Raw genomic sequence first — 26330 nt, forward strand, 5'->3', positions numbered from 1 at the left:
AATGTATATACATATCTGGTTCAATAAGTGTCTAGTGCATACATATATATATATATAGGTGGTGAATCAATGTTCTTAAATTATGTATATCCTAAAGAAACTGTAGACCAAAATTTGTTTTATTTGCCATTGTAAATTTGTGTGTGTGGTTGAATGAATATAAGACTAGAAACCTAAACAAAGGCTAACCCTAACTTGTCCTAACTGTACTTTGTAAATTACTTATTATCACTGTTGAAAGATTAACATTTTGTTTAGTTATATTTACTTCCATGGTAATGTGCTTCCATCTTCCATCGAAGGTTTGTTCTTATATCAAACCATGACACACACATTTATGAACAAACTTCTGTTAACAAAGCACTAAAACACGTGCTCAAATGACATAGTTCAGGCACGCTCTTAACATGTCACGTAAGAAACTTTCTTATGTCCAATGAAGTTCTAGACCTCTGGAGTAATTACTGATTCATAAAATGAGTTTAGCGATTCTAAGTACGTTCGTACAATTACATAACACTTTTTCCATGCGAACTAGAATATGTTATTCATATGATCGAATATTAGGGTTAAGTTTTGTGCTACGTAGCAGCACTCTTTTGGTCTTCTTAGTTTGTACTTTGTTATTAGTAATGGAATCCGCACATATTTATTAGTAATGGAGTTTACACGTATTTGTTTGTTAATTAAGTCCATTAATTAGGTTTAATTGAGTAACTTATTACGAATTTCTCAACACGTTTCTGGTAGCTTTTAGTTATGTGTGTGAGTATTATGTTTCACATATTTATTTCTCTATCTTATAATTATCGTTACAGCAGTAACATGATTACCACCTAGCAAATCATCTTTACCGTAGTTGAGAAAATTATTTGTACGTCTTGACTGAAAAACTTGCGAAATAAATGACCTCAATGCCATCGTGGCGGGTCGAGGTCACGTGTGACGATGGCCAGGTGTTAAATGACGGACATATATCGGATAAAACGGACACGAACCTGTCCTTCTCACAGGTGGAAGAGTGGTTGGATGACCATCAAGAAAATGCAGTGGACTATTTCCTTCGAAAAATGGATATTACGTTTATAAACCGTTGGCTAATGATCCACGGATTTTTGTCTATCCGGGAATACGTCAGTTCTCGGCGAAATTCGGAGACATTGGCCAATAGTGACGAGCCGTCCCCCGTCGAAAGAGCTTCAGGCTACTTCAGCGACGGGCCAGACACAACCTCCAACAGGCGGACAAATTCAAAAAATATTTACGTCAAAATTTGCTCGATCAAAGAAGATTGGCAAACAATATAAGTGCGAGAAGATAAGTCAGAGCGCCGACAGTCCCACCCACGTCCGGAGAAGCAGTTTACGGGACTTACGGAGGTTTCTCTCTCTACCTTCCCGATCTATTTACATGTTGAATCTCCTCACTGAATCCAAGGTTCGAATACCGCGATTACCCTCAAAAGGTTTGGACTCGAAACGCGAGCTTCGATTTTTAAACGAAAGACAGTTCTTTCTGGAGAGTGTTCAGGAGATAGCCCATGACCTAAATGTCACGAGCTTAACCCACAAAATTACCACCAATTTGGCTGTATTTGTGGACTCAGACTGTGCTTCACTGTTCCTCGTCGAAGGGACAAAGGACAGGCGACTGCTCGTCTCCAGGAGGGACAGCGGGATAGGCAGTCTTATGATTAACTCAGGAAAAACAACCAAATCAAAGTTCCTTTGGGAGCAGGGATTACGGGTCACGTGGCCACTACTGGCGAATCAGTGAACTTAATCGATGCTTATGAGGTACTGTAATAAACTAAGTAATGCATATATAATACCTGTCTATTTACAGTTTCAATATATGTAAACATACTTCACATAAACTAATGGAACTAATACTTTATTATATAGTAATAAGAATATACGTTACATAAACTAATACTTTATTATTTAGTAACGTAAACATACATTACATAAACTAATAAAACTAATACTTTATTATAAGTAATAAGAATATACGTTACATAAACTAATACTTTATTATTTAGTAACGTAAACATACATTACATAAACTAATAAAACTAATACTTTATTATATAGTAATAAGAATATACGTGACATAAACTAATACTTTATTATTTAGTAACGTAAACATACATTACATAAACTAATAAAACTAATACTTTATTATAAGTAATAAGAATAATCGTTACATAAATTAATACTTTATTATTTAGTAACGTAAACATACATTACATAAACTAATAAAACTAATACTTTATTATAAGTAATAAGAATATACGTTACATAAACTAATACTTTATTATTTAGTAACGTAAATATACATTACATATACTAATAAAACTAATACTTTATTATATAGTAATAAGAATAATCGTTACATAAATTAATACTTTATTATTTAGTAACGTAAATATACATCACATAAACTAATAAATCTAATACTTTATTATAAGTAATAAGAATATACGTTACATAAACTAATACTTTATTATTTAGTAACGTAAATATACATTACATATACTAATAAAACTAATACTTTATTATATAGTAATAAGAATATACGTGACATAAACTAATACTTTATTATTTAGTAAACATACTGTAATATATTTAATTTACTCCTATATAATTAAATTTAACGGTAGTAATTTAAAGAAGACGACATGTAACTGGTTTCATATTTTACTAAGATATAAATGTGTCTATCATACAATCAAGTTAATGTTAATCCACAGGACCCAAGGTACAGTGATGAAGTCGATAGAATTTATGGCCATAAGACAGCATCGTTTCTATGTATGCCCGTTCGGAATGCTGATGACGAGATTATAGGTGTTGCTCAAGCGATAAACAAAAGTGGCAAGCAGCAGTTTACGGCGGAAGATCAAAAGGTTGGCTAAATTAAAAAAATCCCGTTTTAACTTTTCTGTGTAATTTGTGTTTAGAAAAATAATAACTTATAACTGATTTGTTAAAATTGTTTCAAACAAAAATAAAGAATTATAAACAGTGTAATTTGTGTTTAGAAAAACAATAACTTATAACTGATTTGTTAAAATTGTTTTAAACAAAAATAAAGAATTATAAACAGTGTAATTTGTGTTTAGAAAACAATAACTTATAACTGATTTGTTAAAATTGTTTTAAACAAAAATAAAGAATTATAAACAGTGTAATTTGTGTTTAGAAAAACAATAACTTATAACTGATTTGTTAAAATTGTTTTAAACAAAAATAAAGAATTATAAACAGTGTAATTTGTGTTTAGAAAAATAATAACTTTTAACTGGTTTGGTAAAATTGTTTTAAACAAAAATAAAGAATTATAAACAGATACAAAGAAGAACAATTTATGTACAGAAGTTTCTGTTTCATTTGAGCACATTGTTGAGGATTTCATTGTTAGTTGAGGTGACAGAGCTAAGTTCATTAGTAAGCAGTACAAACCTTTAGCAAGCAGTACAAACGTCTACAACTTCCAATTTCACTATTTCTTTTGTCACTGGACGTTTATTTTTCGCTGTCTCTATGGAAACTTAAAATACTAATTAAGTGATGTAATAATAACTTCTGCACATAACCATCACACACGTTTTGTTTCTCATTTTAAAAAAGGTGCCTTAGCTTTTGTATTCCAAGAATCAATATTGTTCAGAAACATGAATGGAGATCTTAACTTAATCATGTGGATTACAGTTTGGAAGACAGTCAAATAAAAACATCCACAGATATATTAAAGGTATGAAGTCAACGTAGTAAGATACACCCACAGATATAACATGGGTATATATAAAGTCAACGTAATAAGATACACCCACAGATATAACATGGGTATATATAAAGTCAACGTAATAAGATACACCTACAGATATATTAAGGGTATGAAGTCAACGTAATAAGATACGCCCACAGATATATTAAGGGTATGAAGACAACGTAATAAGATACACCCACAGATATAACATGGGTATATATAAAGTCAACGTAATAAGATACACCTACAGATATATTAAGGGTATGAAGTCAACGTAATAAGATACACCCACAGATACAACATGGGTATATATAAAGTCAACGTAATAAGATACACCAACAGATATATTAAGGGTATAAAGTCAATGTAGTAACATATACTTACAGATATATTATGGGTATATATAAAGTCAACATTATAAGATACACCTACAGATTTAAGGTGGATACGTAGGAGAAAACTGTATTGAGTGATTTGATAGACTTGTTATCACGTTAATATTTGACTCGTTAGATTGGATCTCAGATTAATTAGTGACTTAACAGGGTGGATTTTACATTAATAAGTGACTTGATAGACTAGATTTCACATCAAAAACTTACTTGATAGACTGAATGTCACTTTAATAAGTTAATTGACGGACTGGATGCCACATTAATAAGTAACTTGATACACTAGATTTGACATTAATAAGTAACTTGATACACTAGATTTGACATTAATAAGTGACTTATTAGACTGGATACCACATTAATAAGTGACTTGATAGACTAGATTTGACATTAATAAGTGACTTATTAGCCTGGATACCACATTAATAAACGACTTGATAGACTAGATTTGACATTAATAAGTGACTTATTAGACTGGATGCCACATTAATAAGTTAATTGATACACTAGATTTGACATTAATAAGTGACTTATTAGCCTGGATGCCACATTAATGAATGACTTGATACACTGGGTTTGACACTAATAAGTGACTTATTAGACTGGATGCCACATTAATGAATGATTTGATAGACTAGATTTGACATTAATAAGTGACTTATTAGCCTGGATGCCAAATTAATAAATGACTTGATAGACTAGATTTGACATTAATAAGTAACTTATTAGCCTGGATACCACATTAATGAATGATTTGATAGACTAGATTTGACATTAATAAGTAAGTGACTTATTAGCCTGGATGCCAAATTAATAAGTGACTTGATAGACTAGATTTGACATTAATAAGTAACTTATTAGCCTGGATACCACATTAATGAATGATTTGATAGACTAGATTTGACATTAATAAGTGACTTATTAGCCTGGATGCCAAATTAATAAGTGACTTGATAGACTAGATTTGACATTAATAAGTAACTTATTAGCCTGGATGCCACATTAATGAACCATTTGATAGACTAGATTTGACATTAATAAGTGACTTATTAGTCTGGATGCCACATTAATAGATGACTTGATACACTGGGTTTGACATTAATAAGTGACTTATTAGTCTGGATGCCACATTAATAGATGACTTGATACACTGGGTTTGACATTAATAAGTCACTTATTAGACTGGATACCACATTAATAAGTAACTTGATAGACTATATTTGACATTAATAAGTCACTTATTAGACTGGATACCACATTAATAAGTGACTTATTAGCCTGGATGCCACATTAATAAAGGACTTGATACACTAGATATGACATTAATAATTAGTGATTTGATAGTGCTTAACATTTTATACAGTTTATAGGCTAAATAATTCATTCACAATAATAAATTATCAGCCTATCAATACATGTGGTTGAAATTTCTATATAAAGATATTGTGGGTTTTTTTAGTTATGGAACAGACAAAGAAAATGTAAGACCACTAAAACACCACTACATCTCTTTGTGCTCATCACCTCGTGGCCTGGATAGGGCGTATCCTCTCATTGGTCACCAACCTCTACTGGCTGAAATGAACTGGCCTTAAGATAATAATAACACTGATTAGATGTCTTCACAGTAAAAATTCTTGTTAAAGGTTTATGAATATTTTTTAGTGAATTGCTATTTCTGATTCTACTATTCTAGAAATAAAACAGTTGAGTTTTGTTAACCGTGATATACAGTAGTTAACTTGTCTCATATTTCATATTTCTAGCTTGCCAAAACCTACCTAGAGTTCTGTGGTATTGCTTTAACAAACGCCAAGCTTTTCGAAATGTCTCAAAAAGAGTACGAAAGAAATAGGGTAAGAAACAGGGTGCTTGTTTTCTGTTATGCTAACCCTAATAAGAAACACGGTAAGATTGTATATTATATGGTGTGTTTGTTTTCTGTTATGCTAACCTTAACAAGAAACACGGTAAGATTGTATATTATATGGTGTGTTTGTTTTCTGTTATGCTAACCTTAACAAGAAACACGGTAAGATTGTATATTACATGGTGTGTTTGTTTTCTGTTAGGCTAACCCTAACAAGAAACACGGTAAGATTGTATATTATATGGTGTGTTTGTTTTGTGTTATGCTAACTTTAACAAGAAATAAGCTGAGATCGTATGTTATACATATATGTTCTACTAACCTTGACAAGAAACAAGGTTTTATTCTGTCTACAGATATTTCTTAAACTCAACAAAGTATATATTTGACTTTATTTCGTATACAGTATCACTATAATTACAAGTGATGAAAACATTCTAAAAACTTTCCATATTTATTCTACTAAAATCTTCCAAAACTGTATTATTCATGAAATACTTCTTAAACTTTAAAACTTCACGAGTCACGCTTTTATAGAATCGGAAACTTGGTCTTAGCTTTATATTATATGTTCATAAAATGTTTAAATTTGAAAATATAGGAAGTTACGTTATGTAATTATTGAATATTATGTTGTGAATAACGAACATTATTAAGTAACTTTCAACGTGAATTCTCGTATTTGTATTAATAGAAATAACTGATATTGTTCCTCAACTCACTAGAAAGGCTACACCATCATCGTATGTTAAGTTATCACATGGTTTAATGTTTGTGGTAAGTAATTTTCTATTTATAAAATATCTACAGTCGCTGCTAGAGGTTGTCCATGATTTATTCGAAGAACAAACGTCACTAGAGAAAGTTATCCTTAAAATTATGCAGAGGGCGCAACGGTTGCTGAAGTGCGAACGAGCAGCTGTTTTACTTCTTGTCGAGGGCTCTGACAACGAGGTTAGGCCTTTTTACGAAGTAAATTTGTATTAGTAGTAATTATTTCCTGATTTAGCTTGATGATAAAAGTGTGGAGATCGAAAAGTAACTTATATTTATGTGTTCAACTTTTATACTGTATTTTAAAATATTATATTCTCACCTCATTCATAAGGACTGAAAACTTCGAATCTTTATTATTTTTATCTTTAAGATTTTTCTTTATTAATACTGAAAAAATTATAATTCATCACAATAATAATAAAAATCGTGCGAACAATTTTTATAAAATAATTCTGACACAAAAGTACGTCATAAAAGGCAACAAGAATTATTAGATATTCAAAATAATTTGTATTTCTGTATGACTGAATTAATTATAACGTAATGACTAGAAATATATAAAACCATTGCTTTCATTACACCTATACTTAGATAAATCAACCAATACATTGAAATAAACTCGTTCGGAATATATTGAATCTTACCATGTAAATTAACTATTTTGTTTCAGAATTCAACCACTATTACCATGTAAAGGAATAACTAATTTTATTGTCGTCAGAAGAACTAGAACATTCTTCCAAACACATTTTAAGTTACTACATTATAGTGTCGTTTTCCGAGACACATTTTCTGACATCAAATATTGTCGAAAGCAAAGCATATTTTTACTTTATTGGGACGTCATAGGATTAGTTCCCAAGAAACGTGTTTTTAGAAGAATTACATTGTGGAGAAAACGTCTTCTGAATTTCAAAAAACAACAATTGGTAACCTTGTCCTTGAACCAAAATCACTGAAAGTGAATGTGTTATAAAACTACAGGGCTGAGTACGTTATCTTGTTAAAACCGTTTTGAATATTCAAGTCATTTGACAACGATATAACCGCCTTCTAGAAAGACACGTTTCATAACTGATTATTAACAATGATAATGTAATAATAAAAGTTAGGTGCGAATATTGTACTTGTAACCCAATTTATATTGTATTCTATTGTCTTCTATTTATATATATATATATATTATATCGTAGGGTATTTATAATTTGATTTGTACTGAATAATATTATAATTATCCCTTACTGGTGGTATTTATAGTGAGAAACTTCTAATTTTAAAAAACAAAACAAAACGTTTATCATTTCGTAAGTAGTTTTAACCGAACGTAATCAATCTTTGTATATATCTAATAAGCAAAATATGTAAAATGTTTTCTTACTTATATGATAACGTTATTTTGAAATGATTTTGGAATCTGACGAAGTTGTTACAGTCCATGTCACCTCGTTTTGTCTTCTTCTTTATAATGACTGTACTCTTAATAATAGCCCTGTAGCCTAGTTTTATACCGCAGAAAAGCTCCATCATAAAGCTGTCATGTCCAAAGCACCCCTCTTCTATCTGCTACTTTCCATAATCTATGTTGTGTACGAGGAGAATGGCTTTCTAGCGGGCGTTTTAACAGTTCGATCGTAACAAACGTCCTAGGAGTTGGATACAGACTTGACCGATATGTCTTCTTATTTAATAGCACGTTTCACTTTCTAGTTGCTTGGATAATGGGACGGTATATCGTGGTATAACTTGTGGAAGGAGATTCTTCTTATATAAGTTGCATTCTCTTAACCAAGACACATGGACGGATTTTGTCACTGACTGATGTTTGTGTCCATAAATCCTAATCTTTTTACAAGATGCCGCACTTTGCTTACTACGGCTTGGTACGACTTGTTGCAAGTCTTTTTCTGTATGAAACTGACACCTTAAGTTAATCCATATTCATTTGTTTTCCAGTTCCATTAAGCACAAGATATATCAACGTCTTGGAAACTGTAAACTTGAGATCTGAACAGATGTTTATGATCTAAGTGTTTGAATCTAAAAAAAGATTTTATATACTGTCCCCCAAAACGCTGACTTTTCGATTGCTTACTTTAATAACGCCCCCAGTGTCAAAATATTGTTCTAGTACATTTTGTTCCACACAACATTATATCGCCATGCTATTTGTTGATTCAAGTATTCAAAATTGATTTAATCCGTGATGACGAGAAAACCCACTTGTAGAGAAAAATATATATGTAGAAACGGCTGGTATGGGCTGAGAAAATATTTTATGTAGAGGAGCGAACAACAAAGAAGGTCTAAACGTTGTTTGCTCCTCAACTTAAAAAATTTCTCAACTCATACCAGCCGTTTTACATGTATATAAAATCGCTTTAATATAATGTACTCAACATTTTGAATACAAAATGTTAGAAAGCAAGAAAAAAACGTTTCTTATCTGGTTAATGAAGCTCTAACAAAGTTGTCAACTTATTTATTTCAATAACCAGAAAGTCCCCACATGTATCAGCGCTACGTTCATGGATTTACAATTCGATTCCCGGAGGTGGACAAGGCAGATAGCCCAATGTGGCTTTGCTATAAAACGATTAACAATAAGATAACAAGAATAACATGTTTTATATATACTATTTCATAACCAGTTTTAAACCAGAACAACATGTTTTATAGATACTCTTTCATAACCAGTTCTAAACCAGAACAACATGTTTTATAGATACTCTTTCATCACCAGTTTTAAACCAGAACAACATGTTTTATAGATACTCTTTCATAACCAGTTTTAAACCAGAACAACGTGTTTTATAGATACTCTTTCATAACCAGTTTTAAACTAGAATTACAAGTTTATTTAATAACTCCTGACGACCTTTTCTTAAAGCAGAGTGTATAAAAATAATATTATTTGATACTTAGTTTTGACTAACAGCACTTTGTATATACTTTGTTATAGGACTATCTGTTTAGGATTAATACATCCATGTTATTAATATTTTTTAAGTTAAAACAACTGAAGTATTTTACAGAATGTGAAATTTTCAAAGACATTTGAGCTATCATCTCCACCCCTCGCTCCAATGTCCCCCGACACAAGGTAAGGTAAAGATATGTATCCTTCACTATATTCTAACTTTAACCTGAGTACATCACTTTAATTTACTAAACATAATTCATGTTCAAGACCTAAAAACTTTGAAATATTTTTTAACTTTTTCCTTTTCTTTTCGTTAGTGTAAAGATGATGCCAAGTTATGTCTCAACCTCTATAAATTATAGATGATGCCAAGTTATGTCTCAACCTCTATTAAATTATAGATGATGCAAAGTTATGTCTCAACCTCTATAAATTATAGATGATGCCAAGTTATGTCTCAACCTCTATTAAATTATAGATGATGCAAAGTTATGTCTCAACCTCTATAAATTATAGATGATGCCAAGTTACGTCTCAACCTCTATAAATTATAGATGATGCCAAGTTATGTCTCAACCTCTATTAAATTATAGATGATGCAAAGTTATGTCTCAACCTCTATAAATTATAGATAATGCCAAGTTATGTCTCAACCTCTATAAATTATAAATGATGCCAAGTTATGTCTCAACCTCTATAAACTATAGATGATGCCAAGTTATGTCTCAACCTCTATTCAATTATAGATGATGCCAAGTTGTGTCTCAACCTCTATTAAATTATAAATGATGCCAAATTATGTCTCAACCTCTATTAAATTATAGATGATGCCAAGTTATGTCTCAACCTCTATAAATTATAGATGATGCCAAGTTATGTCTCAACCTCTATAAATTATAGATGATGCCAAGTTATGTCTCAACCTCTATTAAATTATAGATGATGCAAAGTTATGTCTCAACCTCTATTAAATTATAGATGATGCCAAGTTGTGTCTCAACCTCTATTAAATTATAGATGATGCCAAGTTATGTCTCAACCTCTATAAATTATAGATGATGCCAAGTTATGTCTCAACCTCTATTAAATTATAGATGATGCCAAGTTATGTCTCAACCTCTATTAAATTATAGATGATGCCAAGTTGTGTCTCAACCTCTATTAAATTATAGATGATGCCAAGTTATGTCTCAACCTCTATAAATTATAGATGATGCCAAGTTATGTCTCAACCTCTATTAAATTATAGATGATGCCAAGTTATGTCTCAACCTCTATTAAATTATAGATGATGCCAAGTTGTGTCTCAACCTCTATAAATTATAGATGATGCAAAGTTATGTCTCAACCTCTATAAATATCTTAAGATAATCAAAGGGAAATCTGAGAATTTAGTTAGAATACGTGTAACTTTTAGATTACATTGGTTTCAAAAACAAACTACATTCAGTTCCTTTTGGTTTCATAGTTCATAAGAAACTAAATTTAGTTCCTCTTGGTATCATAAGTTTATAAGAAACTAAATTCACTTTCTTTTGGTGTCATAAGTTTAAAAAAAAACTAACTTCACTTTCTTTGGTGTCATAAGTTTATAAGAAACTAAATTCAACTTCTTTTTGTTTCACAAGTTTCATAATAAACTAAATTCACTTTATTTTGGTTTCGTAGTTCATAAGAAACTAAATTCGCTTTTTTTTGGTTTCATAAGTTCCATAAGAAACTAAATTCACTTTCTCATGCTGTCATAAGTTTATAAAAAACTAAATTCAACTTTTTCTGGTTTCATAGTTCATAAGAAACTAAATTCACTTTATTTTGATTTCATAAATCATGGTATTTATTTTCAGTTCCTTTAGGTCACAAACTTGATAAGAAACCTATTGCTGTTTCTCTAAGTCTCATGTTTATTAACAAATTCAATATTAGATTCCACGACTTTAGGAAAGAAGTAATCACGACCTTTTTGGATTATGTTGTCACTGAAAACATTTACAATATGTACCATGTAAGAAAGTGTATTCCAGTGTTCCGTAATTTCGGGAATTTTTTATCTTGTGAAGACAAAAGCATTATGGTGAAAGAAATTTCCGTTATTTTCTCTAACTAACTAGTTACAGTGTCAAGCTTTCACCAATACCGTTTTTTTTTGTAATATTTTAACATTAACATGAACTCGTTTTTATAATATAAATATTTAATTTTCAGTTTCACTCCAGAACCACAGTCAGAAACGTCCACAGAACTTCTTCGTTTTGCTAAACGAGTTGCTTCCACAGGAGAGGTACTGAATGTTAGCGATCCCATCAAGGTTAGTGCAGGGTAACATTAAAATATTAGCCTTGAAAGTGTTTCTTCCACTGGTATTACTGAGTATAGTAATACAGTAAAACAGTAATTACATTTACTGTATAGTAATACTCAGTAAAAAGTGTCGTCTGTTCTATACACGTACTTGTATCTCCGACTGAAGTGTCGTCTGTTCTATGCACGTACTTGTATCTCTGACTGAAGTGTCTTCTGGTCTATACACGTACTTGTATCTCTGACTGAAGTGTCTTCTGTTCTATACACGTACTTGTATCTCGGACTAAAGTGTCTTCTGGTCTATACACGTACTTGTATCTCGGACTGAAGTGTCTTCTGTTCTATACACGTACTTGTATCTCTGACTGAAGTGTCTTCTGGTCTATACACGTACTTGTATCTTTGACTGAAGTGTCTTCTGTTCTATACACGTACTTGTATCTCTGACTGAAGTGTCTTCTGTTCTATACACGTACTTGTATCTCCGACTGAAGTGTCTTCTGTTCTATACACGTACTTGTATCTCCGACTGAAGTGTCCTCTGTTCTATACACGTACTTGTATCTCCGACTGAAGTGTCTTCTGGTCTATACACGTACTTGTATCTCCGACTGAAGTGTCTTCTGGTCTATACACGTACTTGTATCTCCGACTGAAGTGTCTTCTGTTCTATACACGTACTTGTATCTTCGACTGTAGTGTCTTCTGTTCTATACACGTACTTGTATCTCCGACTGAAGTGTCTTCTGTTCTATACACGTACTTGTATCTCTGACTGAAGTGTCTTCTGTTCTATACACGTACTTGTATCTTCGACTGTAGTGTCTTCTGTTCTATACACGTACTTGTATATTTGATTGGAGTGTTTTTAAGGTATTTATTGTTTGAGAAATTATTAACAGAAATATCCTTACCTCTTGAAAAATACGCCATTTTTATCCAAACAGAGAATAATACTTTGAATAATATATTTAATGTTAAAACACAGTTGATTATTTGTTTAATAACCAAATGGGGAAGAAGAACATTATTAACTTGACATATACTGTTTTCTTTTAATAGCCTTAAATACCTTCCAGTTTCATTACGAAGAACAAAAGCTACGTGGCTACCAAGTTGTCTAAATAGCTATTTTGATTGTTTAGAATACGGTAAAATTAAGTTATACTAATAAACTATGTTTTAGAAAGGTATTTGGTACTTTGTTTCACAATACATCTTTCGTAATTTTTGTCTTTCATTGTTTTTTGGAAAGTTTAGTGTGCAATTTCGCTCAAAGTTACGCGAGAGCTATCTGTCTAGTCGTCCCTAATTTAGTATTGAGTTACGTGAGAGCTATCTGCCTAGTCGTCCCTAATTTAGTATTGAGTCACGCCAGAGCTATCTGCCTAGTCGTCCCTAATTTAGTATTGAGTCACGCCAGAGCTATCTGCCTAGTCGTCCCTAATTTAGTATTGAGTTACGTGAGAGCTATCTGCCTAGTCGTCCCTAATTTAGTATTGAGTCACGCCAGAGCTATCTGCCTAGTCGTCCCTAATTTAGTATTGAGTTACGTGAGAGCAATCTGTCTAGTCGTCCCTAATTTAGTATTGAGACACGCCAGAGCTATCTGCCTAGTCGTCCCTAATTTAGTATTGAGTTACGTGAGAGCTATCTGCCTAGTCGTCCCTAATTTAGTATTGAGTCACGCCAGAGCTATCTGCCTAGTCGTCCCTAATTTAGTATTGAGTTACGTGAGAGCTATCTGCCTAGTCGTCCCTAATTTAGTATTGAGTTACGTGAGAGCTATCTGCCTAGTCGTCCCTAATTTAGTATTGAGTCACGCCAGAGCTATCTGCCTAGTCGTCCCTAATTTAGTATTGAGTTACGTGAGAGCTATCTGCCTAGTCGTCCCTAATTTAGTATTGAGTTACGTGAGAGCTATCTGCCTAGTCGTCCCTAATTTAGTATTGAGTCACGCCAGAGCTATCTGCCTAGTCGTCCCTAATTTAGTATTGAGTTACGTGAGAGCTATCTGCCTAGTCGTCCCTAATTTAGTATTGAGTCACGCCAGAGCTATCTGCCTAGTCGTCCCTAATTTAGTATTGAGTTACGTGAGAGCTATCTGTCTAGTCGTTCCTAATTTAGTATTGAGTCACGCCAGAGCTATCTGCCTAGTCGTCCCTAATTTAGTATTGAGTTACGCCAGAGCTGTCTGCCTAGTCGTCCCTAATTTAGTATTGCAAGACTTGAGGTTATGTCATCACCACCCACTGCCAACATTTGGGCTACCCTTTTACCAACGAGTGGTGGGATCGACTGTCACATTATAACCTGAAAGATCGAGCATGTTTGGTGCGACGAGAAAGAATGTTCGTCCGACAACATCTGGTGTTTAACTTCCGCTGACAGTGACTTGTTTTAGATACAATATTTAAACCAGTCGTGTTAGAACGAATGTTAACAAGTGTGTGTGTGTGTTTTAAACGTAAAGCTAATAAATAATTGTATGTCTAGCAGTTTCGCAGTAACCTTGAATTTTTATTTTATATTCAGTGATTAAAAATGTATTTTCATTGTTAAGTCTGGTAGCAAATAAATAAACGTTCGGCATATGATTCTTATGGTCATCAGATGTGCAGTTTTAGTGACAGTTTTTACTCATTTCAGATACCGGAAGACTCGGGTCGTCATATCCGGTCACTGTTATGTATGCCAGTCAGAGAAAGAAATTACAAAATAATTGGTAAATGTCATTTTAATGTCAGCACAAAAATTTGTTCATCACCTAATTCGATAATTTATCTTAATAATAATATTAATTATAATAGCTATTTGAAAAAGTTTTACCTATTATGGTGTTTAGAGTTTTAGAAGTATTTCAAATATTAAGAAATTACTTTATAGTTTAATAATTAATACTTAATCAAATGTATGCAAATGACAGTTTTAAAGTTGTAGTTATGTTCTTATTTTATCTTTTTTAGTTTAATAGAAATCCATTCGATAATTTTTTAAATGCAAAATTTTAAAAACATTTTCGTTTTCCAGGTGTCGCCACCATTATTAATCGAACAGACGGTCTTCTCTTCGACGAGAACGACGAACAACTATTTGAGGTTAATATTAATTGTCATTTTAAATAACCCGGATAAAGTTTTACAGCGGATACACGCTAGCAGTGTTTGCAAGTGTATTATTGGTAAAGATGTTAATAATAATTGTCATTTAAAATAACCCGGATCAAGTTTTACAGTGGATACACGCTAGCAGTGTATGTTAGAATTTACGAGGAATACCAGGGACTATAACGAAATATTTGGTATTAAAAGTTATATCAGTTTTGGCTGACACATTGTTGGACCATATCACCTGGTTAAAATATCATGGATTATCTTCCTATTTCCCTGTTTGTGTATTAAAGATATTTATTTGGCGTAAGATTATTTCCCTCAGGATCATTTGTACGAATTTCTACAAAGCCTTTTAATAACAGTCACGATTTTTCATATATTAACTGCTATAAAAAGGCTTATTTTGGTGTCACTAGAAAAAAAAACTTCCCATTAAGTGATTCTACGTAAAATAGAAAGAACGAACGCACGTGTTTCTGTTTCAATATTATTTTACACGAATGTTTTGCGCAGTCATGGACTATTTTGTATTAAAATCATCACGTATTTCTTGTTTATAAATTATCTTCGTACGTAAGTTTAATCGTGTTGAAATAAGGACCACGAGTTCTATTAGAATTCTATACAATGAAATTATAAAGTTAGTTAAGATGATAGCTCACGTACGAAGTTTAAAGGTTTGCGTTTTTCTTGGCTAAACCGATGGCTGACGAAGAAAAATTAAAATTAATAGTGTTATCTATATTAAACCGATATCTCACCAAACTTACATGTTTTTCACATAGACTGATAGCTAACGCACTTTAATGTTAGTGTTCAGCAATTAGAAGTGTATATTTCTCTCTTCGATTCGAACTTAATCCCATCTAGTTCTGCGATCGGCCGCTTGGTGATTTTGTGTTAACGAAGTATTTTTTCATTCGTATGGCTTCATCTGACAGTAGCTGATCATAAAGGGTAATCATATTGGGTGAGAGGGACTTTTAACCTACGACCTAGTTAATAGGTCGTGTCAGTCCTAGAGAAAGCCATAAGTACGTATTGCATAGAATGACATTTAGAAGCTATGAATTCTTCTCCAGTATAAACGAACATTACACGTGTGCGACAACACGCATCGAGTAAAAGTGATTTATCTGCTATACGTTGTTAGTTTTATTGAAGATAAAACTATATTTATGTACGACGTCAAACCTCGAGAGGTCCATGTAAAAGTTATTTATCTGCTATACGTTGTTAGTTTTATTGAAGATAAAACTATATTTATGTACGACGTCAAACCTCGAGAGGTCCATGTAAAAGCGATTTATCTGCTATACGTTGTTAGTTTTATTAAAGATAAAACTATATTTATGTACGACGTCAAACCTCGAGAGGTCCATGTAAAAGTTATTTATCTGCTATACGTTGTTAGTTTTATTGAAGATAAAACTATATTTATGTACGACGTCAAACCTCGAGAGGTCCATGTAAAAGTTATTTATCTGCTATACGTTGTTAGTTTTATTGAAGATAAAACTATATTTATGTACGACGTCAAACCTCGAGAGGTCCATGTAAAAGCGATTTATCTGCTATACGTTGTTAGTTTTATTAAAGATAAAACTATATTTATGTACGACGTCAAACCTCGAGAGGTCCATGTAAAGTTATTTATCTGCTATACGTTGTTAGTTTTATTGAAGATAAAACTATATTTATGTACGACGTCAAACCTCGAGAGGTCCATGTAAAAGTTATTTATCTGCTATACGTTGTTAGTTTTATTGAAGATAAAACTATATTTATGTACGACGTCAAACCTCAAGAGGTCCATGTAAAAGTTATTTATCTGCTATACGTTGTTAGTTTTAATGAAGATAAAACTATATTTATGTACGACGTCAAACCTCGAGAGGTCCATGTAAAAGTTATTTATCTGCTATACGTTGTTAGTTTTATTGGAGATGAAACTATATTTATGTACGACGTCAAATCTTGAGAGGTCCATGCAAAAGTGATTTATCTGCTATACGTTATAAGTTTTAGTGGAGATGAAACTATATTTTATCTACGACGTCAAACCTCGAGAGGTCCATGTAAAAGTGAATTCTCTGCTATACGTTGTTAGTTTCATTGGAGATGAAACCATATTTCAAGTACGACCCAAACTTTGAGTAGCCCCTGTAAAAGTGATTTCTTTGCTCTGCTTGTTCAGGTGGTGAAAAGGGAAATAAATTAACCTGGATGTTTTAAACTTACTTTAGTGAATAGAATTGTTCAGAATCAGTTCTGCATGTAAGTACCGACTGTCACCAAGATTACCATGATTTAGTTTATCAGTTCTGCATGTAAGTACCGACCATCACCAAGATTACCATGATTCAGTTTATCAGTTTTGCATGTAAGTACCGACTGTCACCAAGATCACCATGATTTAGTTTATCAATTCTGCATGTAAGTACCGACTGTCACCAAGATTACCATGATTTAGTCCATCAGTTCTGCATGTAAGTACCGACTGTCACCAAGATTACTATGATTTAGTTTATGAGTTCTGCATGTAAGTACCGACTGTCACCAAGATTACCATGATTTAGTTTATCAGTTCTGCATGTAAGTACCGACTGTCACCAAGATTACCATGATATTGTTTATCAGTTCTGCATGTAAGTACCGGCTGTCACCAAGATTACCATGATTTAGTTTATCAGTTCTGCATGTAAGTACCGACTGTCACCAAGATTACCATGATTCAGTTTATCAGTTCTGCATGCAAGTACCGACTGTCACCAAGATTACCATGATTTAGTCCATCAGTTCTACATGTAAGTACCGACTGTCACCAAGATTACTATGATTTAGTTTATGAGTTCTGCATGTAAGTACCGACTGTCACCAAGATTACCATGATTTAGTTTATCAGTTCTGCATGTAAGTACCGACTGTCACCAAGATTACCATGATATTGTTTATCAGTTCTGCATGTAAGTACCGGCTGTCACCAAGATTACCATGATTTAGTTTATCAGTTCTGCATGTAAGTACCGACTGTTACCAAGATTACCATGATTTAGTTTATTAGTTCTGCATGTAAGTACCGACTGTCACCAAGATTACCATGATTTAGTCTCTCAGAGTTTGTCGAACATTATGTTTTTAAATATTAATTAATTAATTAATTCCACACATTCTGTGGCTTCAATTGACACTATTAACGGAGACTTACTGACAAGGAATGATAAAACTGTGTTACAGAATAGTTTCCTTTCACATATTTTTGTGCTAAATTCTCTTTGTGATTAATTTCACCTAAAACATTGTTTCTAGGCCTTTACGTTATTCTGTGGACTTGGGATCAACAACACCCTCATGTATAGTGAGCTGGAAAAAGCTATGGCTCGTCAGAAAGTTGCGATTGAGGTGAGTGTTAATGATTTCTATTTGTGGTATATATAGTTTTTGTCAAATATTTAAACGTTTACCCTCTGTAAAACCTAGCTTACCTATTTTAAGTTATCTCTTATCGTGCTGGTGTATTCCCCAAAGATATCAAGATAATTATTTTCATTAAGCCTAACTTGATTATTCTGTTACAGGTTATCCCTTATCATGCTACTATATTCTCAGATAATATTAAGATAGTTTGTTATTAAGCCTAACGTGATTATTCTGTTGCAGGTTATCTCTTATCATGCTACTATATCCTCAGATAATATTAAGATAGTTTGGTATTAAGCCTAACTTGATTATTCTGTTACAGGTTATCTCTTATCATGCTACTTTATCCTCCGATAATATCAAGATAGTTTGTTATTAAGCCTAACTTGAGTATTCTGTTACAGGTTATTTCTTATCATGCTACGGCAACTCCCAAAGATATCAAGAAATACTTGGTAAGATTAAGCGTATTTCTTTACGTTTCCATTCAGTAATAACATGCACATTGAGGTTTTTGAAGTAAACTTGTGTCACAATATTATTGATTGTCAACAGAATATGAAATAACTTTAAAATGAGAGTAATATTTGTTTCTGTGTATATGAGACGTTAGAATGTAGATGTCAAGAAATAACTAAAGTAGTAGAACAAATGTTTTACATTTCACTCAAACGGTGAAACTCGTCTTTATTACCATATTATTGTTGTTTAAAGTTCTATAGGAAAGCTGAGGAGAGAGGTATAAGAGACAAATGGTACATAAAAGGTATCACTTATTCGTATCAAAGTTAATTTCAACGGAGTTACAGTTACATGTTGATATCTTGCACCGTAAAGTACAAGCAGGAAAACTATGCCCAGTAGTGGTAGTGTTGTTTCAGTCATGGTTCTCAAGAGTGAAATATCTTCGAGGACAAGCGTGTAGAAATCAGAGTTTTGTCTGGCCAAGGATATTCCATGGGAAAATATTGTGGCAATACTTTTGGTAAGAACTTTTTTAAGACTTTCAAACTGGCGCTGCCATTAATAGAAGTGGTCAAAGTGGAATACTGGAACTCTTCTAAAGCAAACTGAAGTATCTAAGGATGTGTTATTTACTGGATAGACAAAGGTCTAGTTTAGATACTGCCTACAACCTCATTGTAAATACTGGTGTAAATGTTATATGGAGTAGAACAAATTACCTATTAGCATGAAATGGTCTCACTTTGTGTATAACTGCTCGAAAACCCTGATGAGAAGAGGTAAGTGAGACAAAAGGTTGAAATGGACATTGGATAAATTAATCCACTCGTAATCAATGTACAACATCTATAGTGAAACATGATGGAGAATTAATACAAGTCTGACATTATCGGTGATCTAACAAAATTGATAGCACACTAGCTGCTGATGGGTACAGGTAGATTCTAATCTCAAGAAGCACTGTTCATCAGATGAGAATTCACGTTCCAGGAATAAGGTGATTTCAAGCATACAGTAAATGTGGTGAAACAATATCTTAGTCTGTACAAAGCCCTGATATAAACATTCTTAGGGATACACGGATTTATGTAAAAGTGGGAAAAGTAATTAAGTCAACCGGTAGAAATATGAGATGTACTACAAGGCGTGAGGAACAATATATGAGATGTACTACAAGGCGTGAGGAACAACATATGAGATGTACTACAAGGCGTGAGGAACAATATATGAGATGTACTACAAGGCGTGAGGAACAATATATGAGATGTACCACAAGGCGTGAGGAACAATGTATGAGATGTACTACAAGGCGTGAGGAACAATGTATGAGATGTACTACAAGGCGTGAGGAACAATATATGAGATGTACTACAAGGCGTGAGGAACAATATATGAGATGTACTACAAGGCGTGAGGGATAATGTATGAAATGTACTACAAGGCGTGAGGAACAATGTATGAAATGTACTACAAGGCGTGAGGAACAATATATGAGATGTACTACAAGGCGTGAGGAACAATATATGAGATGTACTACAAGGCGTGAGGAACAATATATGAGATGTACTACAAGGAGTGAGGGACAATGTATGAAATGTACTACAAGGCGTGAGGAACAATATATGAGATGTACTACAAGGCGTGAGGAACAATATATGAGATGTACTACAAGGCGTGAGGAACAATATATGAGATGTACTACAAGGCGTGAGGGACAATGTATGAAATGTACTACAAGGCGTGAGGAACAATATATGAGATGTACTACAAGGCGTGAGGAACAATATATGAGATGTACTACAAGGCGTGAGGAACAATATATAAGATGTACTACAAGGCGTGAGGAACAATATATGAGATGTACTACAAGGCGTGAGGAACAATGTATGAGATGTACTACAAGGCGTGAGGAACAATATATGAGATGTACTACAAGACGTGAGGAACAATATATGAGATGTACTACAAGGCATGAGGAACAATATATGAGATGTACTACAAGGCGTGAGAAACAATATATGAGATGTACTACAAGGCGTGAGGAACAATATATGAGATGTACTACAAGGCGTGAGGGACAATGTATGAAATGTACTACAAGGCGTGAGGAACAATATATGAGATGTACTACAAGGCGTGAGGAACAATATATGAGATGTACTACAAGGCGTGAGGAACAATATATGAGATGTACTACAAGGCGTGAGGGACAATGTATGAAATGTAGTACAAGACGTGAGGAACAATATATGAGATGTACTACAAGGCATGAGGAACAATATATGAGATGTACTACAAGGCGTGAGGAACAATATATAAGATGTACTACAAGGCGTGAGGAACAATATATGAGATGTACTACAAGGCGTGAGGAACAATGTATGAGATGTACTACAAGGCGTGAGGAACAATATATGAGATGTACTACAAGGCGTGAGAAACATTGTATGAGATGTACTACAAGGCGTGAGGAACAATATATGAGATGTACTACAAGGCGTGAGGAACAATATATTATATGTACTACAAGGCGTGAGAAACAATGTATGAGATGTACTACAAGACGTGATGAACAATATATGAGATGTACTACAAGACGTGATGAACAATATATGAGATGTACTACAAGACGTGATGAACAATATATGAGGTGTACTACAAGACGTGATGAACAATATATGAGATGTACTACAAGACGTGATGAACAATATATGAGATGTACTACAAGACGTGATGAACAATATCGTACATTGTATGGTGGCGTGAAAACTGTTGTGAAACGTTGTTACTTATTCTCCATGATATTGTTTTGTAACATTAATAAATCCATCAGCTAGTTACTCTTAACCATTGTAACACTTGCGTGTTTCAATAATTATTTATATCAGTGTTTATATATTCATAAATATTAAATATCCAGGTTCCAGTTTACAAATATTTTTTTCTAAAAGTTAAACTGTATGTCGCTGAACGATAAATACGACCTAGAAGTAAGTAAATACAAAATCACAGAGTCGGTTGTGTTAAGCCTTGTTTGTTTACCATCCACTGATTTATACCTAAAATTATTAAGCCTAACCGAAAATGAAAGTTACTAACTTCTATCAAGAATGAAAGTCTTGATTTTATGTTTTTAGTTTAGGAAAGAGCAACTTTTTTCAACCAATGTTTTATAAAATTTGTTCTCTCCAGCACAAAACTAATTAAGGTATTATTTGTCGTAAGAAACATTATTAAGGCATTGCAAAGGACTTGCTAAGCCTCATAGCATTTAGTTATCTCAGTGCCTATAAATCCAGTCGACTGCTTAACAGCTTAGAGTTTATTAAAACAAATGTTTTGTAACAGTGGGAGTGTATGATAACATATTTGCACACGAGAGGGTGCTTTAGACACATGCCCTAATTGTGCAACAGCGAATGATTTTGTAAAACAACCTAGTACCAGTGAGGAACATTTGGACGATCAGTGTCAGACGAATTAAAACTTGGGACAGTACGTTTTGTCACGTGTTTTCTCTGGTATGATCAGATATTCTGAATGTATTTTTTACAACTGTTACGAAAACCGAAACACTTCTCATAATGGTCACGTGAATGAAGCCGAAATTGTTTATGACATTAACATAATAAAAAAATCGAAATATAACTGAAACTGTTTGTGATAGTCACGTAACAAAAAAAAAATCATTTTGTATAATAGCCACGTGAATATAGCTGAAATTTTGTTTATGATAGTCACGTGACAAAAATAGTTTATTATAATAATTGTCTATCTTTAACGTAAACTTCTGTTTTATTATTAGACAACACAAAGAAAGTATTATTACAATGGATGTAAAAACTCTCATCACTAACACATGTTATCTAGTTTCAACACTGATGTTTTATTGGTTAGGTTTATTCCTTAAAATAGTCGAAGTTGGTATAGATTAACTGGTTAACCATAAAGATATATACAGTTCATTTTAATGTTGCATTGATTCTAAGCATTAACCGAACCTACTAACGTGTTCTGTGTTATCTAATGAAAATATCACTTTGCCGCTAAATAACCAGGACCGTCAGGTGGCGCAGGTGAGCAGCTGGCAACTGAGAAGTACGAAGTTTGATGACTTCTCTTTGACATCAGATGAGATGGTGATAGCAGCTATCCAGATGTTCGAGGACTTGGATCTCTTATCAAAGTTCAATATTGACGAGACAGTGAGTGTCAGAACACTAGTAGTTCGATAAAGATAGCCCTTCACTAGTACAGTGGTATGTCTCCGGAATTATAACGCTAAAATCAGAGGTTCGATTCCCCTCAGTGGGCTCAGCAGATAGCCCGATGTGGCTTTGTTATAAGAAAAACACAAACACAAACTCGATAAAGATGAAGTTTTATGTTGTGTGGAATCTAGAAAGCAAAGAAGACAAAAGGAGTTGTGGTTTAGTAACAACTGCTCTGAAAAATGTGAAGTGAAATACTTGCAATTGGGTGTCATTTAATAACTGTTGCAAGGAAATATTCTAATGTAAGGTACTTACAGTTGTGTGTAATCTAATAACTGTTGTTAAGGAACATTGTAATGTCTGATACGTGCAGTTGGGTGTAATTTAAAGCTGTTGTTAAGGAACAGTGTAATGTCAGTTACTTACAGTTTGGTGTAATTTAACAACTGTTATTAAGAAACATTGTAATGTAAGATATTGACAGTAGGGTCTGATGTAATAACTCTTGTTAGAAGACATTGTAATGTCAGTACAGTTTGGTGTAATTTAATAACTGTTATTAAGAAACATTGTAATATAAGATATTGACAGTAGGGTCTGATGTAATAACACTTGTTAGAAGACATTGTAATGTCAGTACAGTTTGGTGTAATTTAATAACTGTTATTAAGAAACATTGTAATGTAAGATATTGACAGTAAAGTCTGATGTAATAACTGTTGTTAGAAGACATTGTAATGTCAGTACAGTTTGGTGTAATTTAATAACTGTTATTAAGAAACATTGTAATATAAGATACTGACAGTAGGGTGTAATGTAATAACTGTTGTTAGAAGACATTGTAATGTCAGATACAGTTTCCTGTAATTTAATAACTGTTATTAAGAAACATTGTAATATAAGATACTGACAGTAAGGTGTAATGTAATAACTGTTGTTAGAAGACATTGTAATTTCAGATACAGTTTGGTTTAATTTAATAACTGTTGTTAGAAGACATTGTAATGTCAGTTACTTACAGTTTGGTGTAATTTAATAACTGTTATTAAGAAACATTGTAATATAAGATACTGACAGTAGGGTGTAATGTAATAACTGTTGTTAGAAGACATTGTAATGTCAGTTACTTATAGTTTGGTGTAATTTAATAACTGTTATTAAGAAACATTGTAATGTAAGATACTGACAGTAGGGTGTAATGTAATAACTGTTGTTAGAAGACACTGTAATGTAAGATACTGACAGTAGGGTGTAATTTAATAACTGTTATTAAGAAACATTGTAATGTAAGATACTGACAGTTGGTTGTAATTTAATAAGTGTTGTTAGAAGACACTGTAATGTCAGTTTGACGTAAGTTAACAAATGTTACTAGGAGACACTCTACTGTTAGTTGGATCTAAGCTAATAACTGTTAGTAGGAGACACTGTTATTTGGATGTAAGTTAACAACTGTTACTAGGAGACACTAATGTTAGTTGGATGTAAGTTAACAACTGTTACTAGGAGACACTGTTAGTTGGATGTAAGTTAACAACTGTTAGTAGGAAACACTCAATGTCAGTTGGATGTAAGTTAATAACTGTTAGTAGGAAACACTCCAATGTCAGTTGGATGTAAGTTAACAACTGTTACTAGGAGACACTCGAATGTTAGTTGGATGTAAGTTAACAACTGTTAGTAGGAAACACTCCAATGTCAGTTGGATGTAAGTTAATAACTGTTAGTAGGAAACACTCCAATGTCAGTTGGATGTAAGTTAATAACTGTTAGTAGGAGACACTCTAATGTTAGTTGGATGTAAGTTAATAACTGTTAGTACGAGACACTCTACTGTTAGATGCATGTAAGTTAATAACTGTTACTAGAAACACTCTGATGTTAGTTGCATGTGTTAATAACTGTAAGTAGAAGACACTATAATGTTAATTGGATGTAAGTTAACAACTGTTATTAGGAGACACTCTAATGTTAGTTGGATGTAAGTTAATAACTGTTAGTACGGAACACTCTACTGTTAGTTGGATGTAAGTTAATAAATGTTATTAGAGACACTATGATGTTAATTGGATGTAAGTTTATAACTGTTACTGGAGACATTCAGATGTTAGTTGGATGTAAGTTAACAACTGTTACTAGGAGACACTCTAATATTAGTTGGATGTAAGTTATTAACTGTTAGTAGGAGACACTCTAATGTTAGTTGGATGTAAGTTAATAACTGTTACTATGGGATACTCTAATGTTAGATGTATGTAAGTTAATAACTGTTACTGGAGACACTCTGGTGTTAGTTGGATGTAAGTTTATGACTGTTACTAGACACTCTGGTGTTAGTTGGATGTAAGTTTATAACTGTTACTGGAGACACTCAGATGTTAGTTGGATGTAAGTTAACAACTGTTACTAGGAGACACTCTAATATTAGTTGGATGTAAGTTAATAACTGTTACTAGAAACACTCTGATGTTAGTTGCATGTAAGTTAATAACTGTTAGTAGGAGACGCTCTAATGTTAGTTGGATGTAAGTTATTAACTGTTAGTAGGAGACACTCTAATGTTAGTTGGATGTAAGTTAATAACTGTTACTATGGGATACTCTAATGTTAGATGTATGTAAGTTAATAACTGTTACTGGAGACACTCTGATGTTAGTTGTATGTAAGTTTATAACTGTTACTATGGGATACTCTAATGTTAGATGTATGTAAGTTAATAACTGTTACTGGAGACACTCTGATGTTAGTTGTATGTAAGTTTATAACTGTTACTGGAGACACTCTGATGTTAGTTGCATGTAAGTTATTAACTGTTACGAGACACTCTTATGTTAGTTGGATGTAAGTTTATAACTGTTACTGGAGACACTGAAGTTAGTTGGATGTAAGTTTATAACTGTTACTGGAGACACTCTGATGTTAGTTGGATGTAAGTATATAACTGTTACTGGAGACACTAATGTTAGTTAAATGTAAGTTTATAACTGTTACTGGAGACACTCTGATGTTAGATGGATGTAAGTTTATAACTGTTACTAGACACTCTGATGTTAGTTGGATGTAAGTTTATAACTGTTAGTGGAG

General features: G+C 32.9%; 1 pseudogene across 1 annotated transcript in view; it reads left to right on the top strand.

Moving 5' to 3' along the window:
- Positions 1-407: 407 nt before the first annotated feature.
- LOC143242317 (dual 3',5'-cyclic-AMP and -GMP phosphodiesterase 11A-like) overlaps positions 408-26330 on the top strand; it is a 45197-nt pseudogene continuing 19274 nt past the window's right edge. Inside the window, exons 1-12 of the transcript XR_013022581.1 lie at positions 408-414; positions 1139-1796; positions 2753-2908; positions 5930-6019; positions 6844-6987; positions 9843-9910; positions 11936-12038; positions 14684-14759; positions 15065-15132; positions 18457-18549; positions 18972-19022; positions 23091-23237. The product of XR_013022581.1 is annotated as a dual 3',5'-cyclic-AMP and -GMP phosphodiesterase 11A-like (transcript). The remainder of the gene's footprint in view (positions 415-1138; positions 1797-2752; positions 2909-5929; positions 6020-6843; positions 6988-9842; positions 9911-11935; positions 12039-14683; positions 14760-15064; positions 15133-18456; positions 18550-18971; positions 19023-23090; positions 23238-26330) is intronic.

The sequence above is a fragment of the Tachypleus tridentatus genome, unplaced genomic scaffold (genome assembly GCF_004210375.1).
Source record: "Tachypleus tridentatus isolate NWPU-2018 unplaced genomic scaffold, ASM421037v1 Hic_cluster_2, whole genome shotgun sequence".
Lineage (NCBI taxonomy): Eukaryota > Metazoa > Arthropoda > Merostomata > Xiphosura > Limulidae > Tachypleus > Tachypleus tridentatus.